The 11,323-nt window shown below is 40.8% G+C and overlaps 1 long non-coding RNA gene across 2 annotated transcripts; it reads left to right on the top strand.

Annotated features, from left to right (window-relative positions):
* Positions 1 to 38: 38 nt before the first annotated feature.
* Positions 39 to 10,801, top strand: LOC111262439 (uncharacterized). 2 transcript variants are annotated; one of them, XR_015311908.1, is made up of 4 exons: positions 39 to 287; positions 473 to 794; positions 7,908 to 7,973; positions 9,864 to 10,801. It is a non-coding gene; the product is annotated as an uncharacterized LOC111262439 (long non-coding RNA). The 2 variants fall into 2 exon arrangements; XR_002681608.2 differs by having other exon boundaries at positions 39 to 794.
* The last annotated feature ends 522 nt before the right edge of the window (positions 10,802 to 11,323 follow it).

Raw genomic sequence — 11,323 nt, 5'->3', positions numbered from 1 at the left:
GGCGGTGTAAAGTGGGAGCCGTGCATGGCTGTAATTCTGCAGCATAACAAGGGTGATACGGTAAAGAAAATACTATTTACAGAAAATGCAAACTGAGCTATTAGTACGGTGGTAAGAATGAGATATAGCAACTTAACGTGCGTACGTAGTCTGCGGGAACTGCGGACTGGGATTTGCCTTTTGCAGGAACAGCTGACAGAAGTGAGGTGACTAGCAGCGCCGCTAGTGCTGTGGCTTGTGTACTATCAGAAACAAAAAGAAAGAAACTTTCCATTATTTAGAACCCTGTAAGGCTTGAAACCAAAGAACTCGATGGAATTTGTATGTTTATATTGTGTAGCCATAAAACTTGAAATATACGTGTTACGTTTATATATTCATTGCTAAATTCGTAGGAAAACTATAGTTAATAGGTCAGAAAAGAAAACGTTTGGTGCTACTAATAAACGTGTATATGTCCGATCGAAAACAGAGTATGCGCACGTCTCGGTCGAGCGTTGTTGATTACGTTTGAATCCACAAAAAAGGATCCCAGAAAAGCCATACAATGCACTAGCTGAATCACCATTCCGCGCACGTTAACTAGCATCTGCATATATAGGGTTAGCAGAAAATGGATAGTTCTACTAAATATACAATAGTCCAACTAACGTTCCTGGACAAAACAATTGGCTAGACATTTCTATCGCGCGGACAATAAAACATTGCGGTCATCATATGAGGGTTTGAACAAGCAACGTGCTAAATGGCCTTTCAGAGTATAGCGGTTACAACCAAATCCTAATTTTGGTCAGGTAAGTAGCGTTGCCTCGCTGTTGCTAAGCTTGGCTACAATATTTATGGGGTCTATTTTCGATTTAGGGAGCCTAACATTTGCAAGCTCCTGATTTATTTGAAAGTTTCGTTGGTGTAAATCATCCTTTTACCTGCATCGCCAGAGCAAAACATACATCCTTCATATGGGCCGAAAGTAGAACTCAACCGAAAGTAGAAAAGATGGTATAGAATATGATGTCGTAACACTGAATCCATTGTGATCTTTGAAAAAAAATATGCAGCATTCCTTTATTGACGTGTATGCGCATTAACGCGCGGCTAGCTATAGGTGGTAGGTAGCTGAAAGTAAACCCTACATGGGATTACTCTGAACTTACTGAGGATTTCATTAATAAAGTGTCCGGGTGGCCGAACGCTTAACTGGAAACTTGGCGGAGCCGTTTCGGCACGCTTCGCGAAGTTGATTTCGCAGCACGCAGCTCCTTGCACCAGCTTTGTCATAAGAGCGTCTTTATGCAGGGTCACCATTGGTAAAGCGATGTCATCGCAATGCTCAAGGTGCACTATTAGGCCTATATAGATCCAATAACTGCACGACCTTCTCCACATGCAGGGTTCTATTTTCGTGTAATTCGTGCTACCTTATTCATAACGCAATAGCAAGTATTGTGGCCTTTTTTTTAAGAAAAAAAAAAAAACGGTCAAACTTACTGACCGTCTCGGTGAGAAAAGTTGCCTTTTTCAGAGCCTAGTTTAAAAGTAGCATTTATAATTCAAGCACCATCGACAGCCAGTTTCGAGGCACAACTTACAGCAGACAGCTTCTGGTTAAGCTAAGCTCAAAGTCGCTATGGACGCGAAAACTAGTGAAAACCGAATCACGATCCGCCGAAAAGAGCCATCAAGGATATTTGATACAGCCTTTTGTGGACGGAAGGCCATGGTGCGCCCAGCCCGCATTACTTGCTCTATAAGGAACTGCGTTAAGTAAGCTCCGCAACTCTCTTAGATGAACGGTGCCAGCATTTGATTTGTGCATTCGTTTTTACGCACATCTGGTTTATGAGTGATTTAGAGAGCTTCTCAAGCATTGCAGCATTCAGTAAAGTTTGAATATCTTTTTCTAGTTCGAGGTAGACTCCACATTTAGCTGTGACTACCGACGCAGTGCTTGCCAAGCGATCAAATACTTTCCAGGTCGACGAACGTAGACTACGAATCATTGCAAAGGATCTGTTGACTCCTTGATTGGTAGCTAGATTAAGCGTGATTTTGCCATAATCCAAAGCATTGCTTCACGATTAAGTAACAAGGCCAGCCAAAACCAGTTCTCGAAGGACACCGCCCACCACAGAACGATGCCCCCATTTATTTCGTCTTCAAGACTTGTCTTGTAACTCTGTATGCATTGTGGTGGCCGCTCAACTGTAGGCGACCCCGGGGAGGTGCGTCCTTTATGTAACCATACACCCCCTGATCTCTAGCTACGAAGGCTACTATTGTCGTTTGAATTAGCCCAATCAGGTGAAAAAAAGCGGATTATAATGATACAAAACGTATGCTTTACTGGGCTCCCTCTTTGTGTTATATCTTGGTATTTAAAGTGAGTAAATTTTAATATTTGTGTATAATTGTAATTAACTATATCGTCTGCTCTGAGAGTTTCTCTACGTTGGGGATCAGTCAACAATTGAACGGGACTGATCATGCCACTGGCTAACTGACGATAGAAGTCGCTAATGGCTATATAAAGCACAGCGAACAAGTCGGCTAGTTCGTTCCAGCAGCGACCGCTACGAGCACCGGCACACAAACGCGACAAAGTTATAAGTTCTATGGCCAGTTGTGTGACAATAAACATATTATATATGTTAACACATATATATGTTATAACATTATATATATATATATATATATATATATTCGCTGGCAGGCATGTTGTAACTATTCTACATGACTAGGGAGGTATTTAACGTTTCCCGATATTTTTTACCGTGTGAGCCGGGTGAAATTTTCCGAATGGTACACTTATTCAGCGATGGTCGTATGCTCATGGCTACTGCGGCAGCGGCCTTTCGGAAGAAGGATACCGATTGTTCGTATTTCTGCCGCTAAAAAGATCGGTCACTTTGCCACCTGTCCTTTATACGATAGTAGGCATAGCTGTAACCTTCCACTTAGTTGAGCCTGTTTTGCTTGACAGGTGACTAGTTATTGATTAGGTTTCGATCTGTATGTAGCTTCTATATGATATGCTGCACAAGAAGTAGATAAGATAAACAAGTAAAGGAATAACTAAAAATACTAGGCATCTATTACTTGTTTAATAACAAATAACCTACAATCATCACATGACAATTTACAAATATCCAAACTCTGGACTCGGTGCTTACACTTGAGATCACTCGTGAAAGTATTTAGATATTTACTGTTATAATGGTAAGGGTAGAACTTTTCACTTGTTTTCATATATAGATTTTGAGATATTATCTCAGGTTGTGTCTTTTGTACACAGAAAGTGGGCCGTTAACTTCGCCTTATTTAGCCTATTACACTGCAGAGCCCAAATTGAATTAATTATTACCGTTGAGCTGGGGGACAATGCGTAGTCGTGTTCTTGTAAACGCTTCTCTAGAGTACCTCATAACCTCCGCCGGCTGTGAAGTCTTTTTAGACTTGATCACCAAGGAAGCCGTGAGGTACGTGACAAATTCGACCTGGTAGCCGCCAGCATCCAAACGCGTCTTTCTATAGGGAACTGTGAGGCGTCCCATTGTTGTTTGTAGTCTCTTTACTGGGAATAGATAATACCGTTTCGTTTCGAATCTGAAATTTTGGAGATGTCCCTTTCTTTACTATGCTGCCAACTTGATTTCGAGCTTTTCCAGCTTAAGCTTATTGGAAGTTGTTTTTTGATTAGGTGAACTTTGGAAGATTGCCATAATTTTAGGCAAGCCATCATTAGGATGATTGTCTTCTTTATTTACGTGTTAATCTTTTGCACTATTAGAACGTTTGCACTTCACTTGAATACATATTTAATACTGAAAATTAGTGTGATGGTTTTCCTGTTCATTTAAACACAACAAGCTAGTAGTTAACAATCTTAACCTAACCTATCAACGTCTCAAGACTTTGGTTGAACGTAGTGTCGCTGGAAGGGTTTATAAACGGTACATTTCTAATGGCGATCAGTTCTCTCGGAAATGCGGATATGAATCAAACGTCGTTCTCGAACATTTCTCCCTGACGACTTGTAACCAAGAACAACATTCGGAGAGATCGAATAAGCCGATGCGTCATAAAGACAAAACAAAAGCTAGTCAGACATAACTGGTTCCAAAAAAATGAAAGCTCTTCCGATTTTATTATCGTTTCTGATCAAGTGTTATCAACGCGAACGTCTTCCCGGAATTTTCCAACAGTAATACTTTCTGGAAGAACTTATCTGATCGTTATGGAGGAGCGTTGTCTATTGTTACACCTTCCGGTTGGGTTCAACCAAAAAACTGATAATAAGAAGTTTTACTAGTGAAGATATCTTTAGTCGAGTATAAATATTCTTGGTAATTCGCGAATAACAGAATTATTAACCACAATTCCATAAACAAGATTAGCTACGTATCTGTGATCTGGTAACGCGTTAATGTTGCATGATGCTAAGTGTGTGACTATATTTGGCGCGCCGTATAGGCTCCCCATACAGAAACATTATTCGTAACAGCAAGAAGCGGTAGCACTGAGTAATAATTTGTTCCTTTTCCGCCACGACTACAGGATGACACAAAGGTCATTTGACAACCATTGTCGTTCTAAAGGATCAACTTAGATAATAACATTAGGTAGCAAAAGAGTACAATGTAATGAAAATTGGAGGTCAAAGACAAGGTGGACTATAGATTGCTGAAGGATTTAGTGATTTTTTCCTCACTTCTACCTCACTAGGTATAGCATCCCCTTTATTTGTATATCTTGTTCTATCTTTTTAAACAGAATCGTTGGTACTATTACAGTGTACTACAATAGAATACACGTAGCAATAGCTCCTTTGGTGCTTTTCAGAAGAGCTTATATCGATCTATTTACTGTAGCAGTTAGCGGAGAAGCCAATTTCTTCTAGAACAAGTGATCCTCAATGCACAGTTCGTGCACAGTTGTGATCACAGTGTACAGACTCTGTGTGCACCAACGATAATAATAGTAGTAAACTACCAATTTTTCTTTTTTTTTTTTTTTTTTTTTGTGTACTATAGAATACTTGTGGACTGCTTGTTTTTATATTGTTGTAGCTCTCTGGATACTGAATATGACAAATTTGCTTGTCCATAGATTCAGTGCTCTGAAAATTTATTGATGAAACCGTGTGATAATGACGCTTATAGTGCGTTATCTCTAGCACTGAATGAAGCTTTTTGCTCTGAATTTACAATTACAATGCCGGCTTAATACTGAATAATAAATCGTATTAGAAGATATGTGACCCAACGGACAACTAAGACAAACTGTCATAAATAATATTAGCGGGATTATAACTGTGCAATCCATTGATAGACACATCTTGTAATCCGATTTTTTCTATTGCAATTCCTTCCCTAGCATTAGTGTCGCCACAGCATGTCGGCTTAATGGCTACACTCAACGAATGATCCGTAGAAGACCTCAATCAATTAGTGTTGTCTATTTCGAACTGCTGTTGTTGAAACAGGGAATGTAAAACCAACGACGAATCAACTTTACACAGATGATATGAGAACCTCTTCCTGTGCGCGCCATGTCCCCATGCATCCAGCTATTGGCGATGCACGAGCTAGGTCCTTTGGTATAACGTTCAACGACGAACAAATTCGTATTAGTGGCTATAAGATCAAGGCCGATCACAGAGTCACACGTGACTCGTCTACTGCGTGTTGAAGCCAATCCTCTGAAGAAATAGAATTCTACACGCTTTCTTCATGGCTCGCAAAGGAACAAAATGCGGAAACGTTATTTATCCAGGGTCTGATTATCTACCGCAATTTGCCATTATATTGACTGATTAAACAGGACGACAGACATGCGAAAGCATATACAGAGGCGCTAACTTAGCGAGCTGTTAATCGGTGCATGCTAATGTAATGTCAAATAATGCGTTATATAGAACGGACTGGTTCTATATATAAGGGAAAACAAGCAAAACAAACCCATATAGCGCCTGTTACGAGCATAGAGCCTTAACCGATGTATCGTTGCCGCGTCCTGGAAACAGCGCCCCTCGAAGTTATAGCGGAAAACATCTGTGCTAGACCGCCAAATGGACACTGAGTTTTTGCAGCTATACATCTTGAAGTGGCGTTTTATCGGTATCAAAGGTGATTGTCTGCGGTGATCATATAATAGGAAATTTATTTTTCACTACAAGTGACGGTTCGATAGGCTTACTAAGTTGCCAGCTATAGTTAGCTTGAAGACAAAGAGAAGCGCACGTCGCTAGGTTAATCTTCCTTTAAGAGAAGCGGCATGCATTTTTTCAATTTTGTTACCGTGTCAAGTTGATGGAGGCGAGCAAGTATGGTACTTCGAAATACTCCAAATTTTAGCTAACGAGCTAACGCTCGTGCTCTTTGAATTGAATCGCCTTCAGCTACAGTTCTTAAGACTTGGATATTCACTTCACTGGAAAGACTCATTTTTTTACGAGATGGACTTTACGCGAATTTGAGAGAGTACGTTTTGTGCAGGGTTGGATCTTACTACTTTACCTCACTGCAGGACGCAATAGGAAATGCTGTCCCACAAATAAATATCATTATTCCTGAATAATAATGGGCCTACTGGTTGGCACAGCTATAAAATCTTTATCAAATCGTAGATTTTTTTCCCTAGTGGTTTACCCTAATTAACATATCGAATGACTCCGTGTTTGTCTATGTTATTGACAATCATAATACTTACGATCATGATAATGACAGTACGAGGACGAGGCGGCAACCCAGAAACCACAGGCCAAGTCACCGATAGTGGGAGGCCATCTGATGGACAAATCATCGTACGAGGCAAGCCACTTCCAGGAGGACCGCTAATATGGCTAATGAAGACGGAAATGAAGGCTCGGTCGCACCGGATTCGTGTCTACGGAGAAAAACATAAAGTATAAGGGACATCATGCCAATGCTGTACGGAGGTAAGCAGGTTTGTGCCCTGCACAAACTTGCCGGGTTCGGACAGTAAAAACTTTTAAAGCGGCAGGCGCCGCAGACATGATGCAACGATGGCCGGGAATACGGTATGCACAAAAACTGTTAAAAGACTGTCATGACGGCACGCACCCATTATTGGGGTGGGCCACTGGGAGGCGTTATAGCGAGGACGTTAGATCGTTCGAACGTCACATTGAATCTATTCGCTGATGGCGGGGACTTTTCACCCTAATTGTTTCAAAAATTAGGAACTGTTTATTGTTGATTGTTACGACGTACGGGGTAGGGCAGATACATACTATATGTGTACCCTGTTAAGAAACCTTTGCCCTGTACTGATTAATATACATGTATATATATATAACATTAAAAGTTGTTTTTAATAAAATAATGAAACTTTCAGACGCTACAAGCCAACTTACATTTGCTCTCAAACAGATGGTAAATACCGCTAATCGTTCAGGATTATATAGAGCCAGGTATTTCGATACGGAACACTAGACACCACAGACGGAATTCCGCTACGTCCCGTCGTTCCTCCTATGACTGAGCAAACGGCAGATATACTTGACAATGAAGTCTAAAGCCTTCATCGAGTCGTTCAGCTAGTATTACTCCTTCGTTCTGTTCGAACGATGGTGTTCTACTATACAGGCAAGCCAGTCGGAGCATTCATTTTGATCTTATTATGGACAGCATCTCCGACAAGCGGCCAGACACGGCGGCTCTAGCAGCGATTTATTCAAGCTTGTCCGGCTAAGCTCTCTCTAGCTGAAGACACGACCATAAAATATCGTATCGTAAAAGATGTTTTTTGCATCATTACGCGTCTTTCATGCGCGTATTTTGGCAGTAACTCACTACAATGTTTTCTCGTACAGCCCGTATGACAGTAATTTTCAATCAAATAAGTACAAAAACAATAGAGTTTTCATTGTGCGTTTGTTATTGCAGACGGGCTTCAAGCGATGTGGTGTTAGCGTCAAGCGATGAAGGTCGGCGTTGAATCTCCACGGAAAGGTACTAGAATTTCATTTTCAGTCACGGTGTCGTCGGTTGGATGCTGAGGCCCCTGATCGATTGAAAGACATATGGTAGATTCAATGTGATTGTCGATAATGTCGCTAGTAACCCCCTATAAATCAACACTTCTGTTCATCGACAGGTTGGAAGCGCCTTAGAAACGTATTTCCTCGCTACCCTTCAAATCGTTGTCTCTCGTTGTCTCCCAATTCGAAGGCCACGATCTTAACTTACAATTGAATCCCATAGGCCTTATACTAGACGGATACATACGAGGGCGTCTGCCTTTTGAAAATCTCACAAAGTATGGCTTAATCGCTCTCTCTCCAAAAAATTGTCATAGCGTGTTGCGTCGATACAGCTGAATAGATGGGCGGACGTCGGTCACCTTGCATCATGTCCAAGGTGGAATCTACATCCAGTGAAAAATAAGCGTGGCACCCGTTAGGCTGAATGATTCAGCTATCTCTATGGATGTGGTTCTCAACAGTTTCCGAAAAAATTCTATATGAAGCTACTCATTTTGCCTGCTTTATAATAAGCAATGTCAGGCGAAGAGAGCGTTCGAACGAACCTTTCGGTCCTTACATTTGTTCACTTGTAGTGTTTCTTGTATTTATACTATTTAAAAAAGTGTAATACTCAATACTTGTTATACTGTTCTTATTTTTGTTCAGCGATGCCCTGATTATATATTTTAAAGCGAACAAGTGCGGCGTATTTTACCACTTCTGAGAGACTCCGATTGTTTTCGGCTTTTGCAAAAGCCGTGAAGTTCGAATCTCGTTAGTCTTATTACTTGCAATTTTTTAAATACTTAATTTAATAACCGTTGTCGACAATAATTAATCCGTGGCGGTCTGTCATACTGCACTGTAAGGCCGATGAGCAAGATTAAGGGCAAATGTTCGTTGGGCTCTTCACTTTTGCGGTGGACAGGGCAGAATGAAAATTTCTAATTCACAACCGGCTATTCCCCTAAATAAGGCTAATAAAGCTAAATGGCTAAATAAGGTTGCCATTTGATATGTTATAAATAGATATTTGTAATCGTACGGTGAGAACGTGTTGGCTCAGGTGATCCAGGCTCGAGACGAAACGTAGACACACGTATGTGCGTCAGGCGTCCGCGGCTATGCTTAGCGCGGTACCTGACAAGAAACTCGAGGAAATATTTATTTAAAAAAAAAAATACGATAAAAAGAGATCTCAAATGTGAATATTTGAAATAATATTTGTGTTGGGTTGGAGATTTTATGCTCATAAACAACATGTTTTGTCTATCCCGTATCGCTTCGTGTTGTGTGATAGCTATAAATTTGTGATAGAATTCGGATCTCGATCAAACTGACTAGGCGGCCTGTACAAGCGGCAGAACTCCTAAATGGATATTTCGAGATTCGTGATCAACATTGCGCCTAAGTATTGCTCCAAACTCTCTTAACACTGACCGAATCCTGCCCAGGTCAGGTTTACAGTCGAAGGCAAAACGATTTAATGCACTACATGCTGAGAAGCCCGTCGTTTTGTGTCACCATCGAAACTAACCATGCGTATTGGCGTTACGATGGTTGGAAATCTCGACTGCATACTTATTGACTATACTCGACGAAATAAAAGCTTACTTAAACAAACCCCTTGAGTGGCATGTAATATTAAGCAACTATTTGAGGGTCATTTCATCATGATTGAAACAGTTGGGCATAATCTCATTCTTGTCTCCCCCCAGTATATCAAATGCAGGATGCTTTGGGCCAGGGAATTTTACTTCCAACTGCAGCAGAACACCCTAAATTCGAAGGTGCTTTCGTAACCGGTACTAGGAGGATATTTGTTTTTAATAAGCCATGATGTTATTTCCCGATGCTTGTTGCTGTCCCTGTTCAGGTTCAACGAGGGGTGTCCGACCTTCGGCACACCGACCAGAATATGATAGTGAATTGTGGACATTTAGGACACGTCGACACATCTTAGGGGTACGTTGTGGTCTAGGTTCGAATCTGAACTTAGGTAGACAGACTTCGCTTCGTGCCGGGAGCCTGGCGATCCTGAACGTAAAATTTGAAACATAGAGAACATGTTGGCACAGATATGAGTGAACCTCTTAGTCTGCTAACATCATGTAAACGAATAATAATAAATAAATTCGTCTGTTTATCTTACCCTGCTCCCATTAGGCGCTTTAGATCTTTCAAAACCGGGATGTGATTCTCCCGCACAAATTGTTGACTCGGACAATTTCCTAGTCGTTTAACATATATCTCTCAAATAGATAATCATCACTGTCCTTCTGAAACTAACGTAAGTACCTGTTTTCTTTCAAGTACATTCATTTAAATTTCTGTAAGGAGGTGCCGTTATATAAATATAAAGGAAATCAATTGCTGAATTTCATTATATAATGGGCTTATTTTTGCCGTTGCCGTTTTAAGATAGTAAAACTTTTCGCATCTGCCAAGTTCACTCCAAGTACTTTAATAATCCTAAATGTTTTGGAGCTTTACGTCTAGGCATACGTGATAGGCATCCCATTAAACGGCACTGTAATAACCCAAATCTGATCAGCCCATCTACCAAGATTTGCGCTTTTTGCCAACTCGCGTTTTTTAGTTCTGCCTGCCCCCGTGGAAATCGTGAGAGCTCACAGTATCGCTATACACTATTTGGGCGGTAAATAAATGTATTTGAAACATATTTTAAATCTCGGTGACTATAAATAACTATTCTGAATTAGGTCTCGTGAAACCCTATCGCGACAAGCGGAAGCAACTGGTACGGACGTATTCACTAACTCAGACAACAGACAGTTCCTCTAGGACGTCGGATATGGTAGGGATATAGTTATAGAATTCAATAAAATCGATTGACGACATTTACCGTTGCTCTATTTCCTCATAGCACTAATAGGTCCGGCCTATTATCGTTATCTATTAGATCGAGCCTCACCTTTTTACTCGTTTAGGCTAATCCGAAGGATGACTAATATAACCCAATACAATCGTTTGTTTTGCCATACAAGAAACAGATGATACCGACTGGGTTGATATATCAGGTGAGTTGCTGGCGAAAAACGATGTTCCTTAGCGCCGATTGTTGTGAGTGGTGTGGGTTCGAATTCGGGCATAGGCCTTTTGGTTTCGTGGTGGAAGCCGGCCGCCTTAAATACGAGAGATAAACCTGGGCGCGTTTATTCTGGCTCTATTCAATCACTCGGTTTAGTATTTCCTGGTGAAACTTATTAGTTGCGGGGAATGTCTGTTTTATTGGATTGATATCTGCATATGTATGTATTGGCTTGTCGAAAAATTGCGAACCGTTTTTAAGCCAAAACTGGAGCAGATATTGTT

Source organism: Varroa jacobsoni, unplaced genomic scaffold, assembly GCF_002532875.2.
Source record: "Varroa jacobsoni isolate VJ856 unplaced genomic scaffold, vjacob_1.0 scaffold_663, whole genome shotgun sequence".
Lineage (NCBI taxonomy): Eukaryota > Metazoa > Arthropoda > Arachnida > Mesostigmata > Varroidae > Varroa > Varroa jacobsoni.
This window is presented reverse-complemented; position numbering and strand designations above follow the sequence as displayed.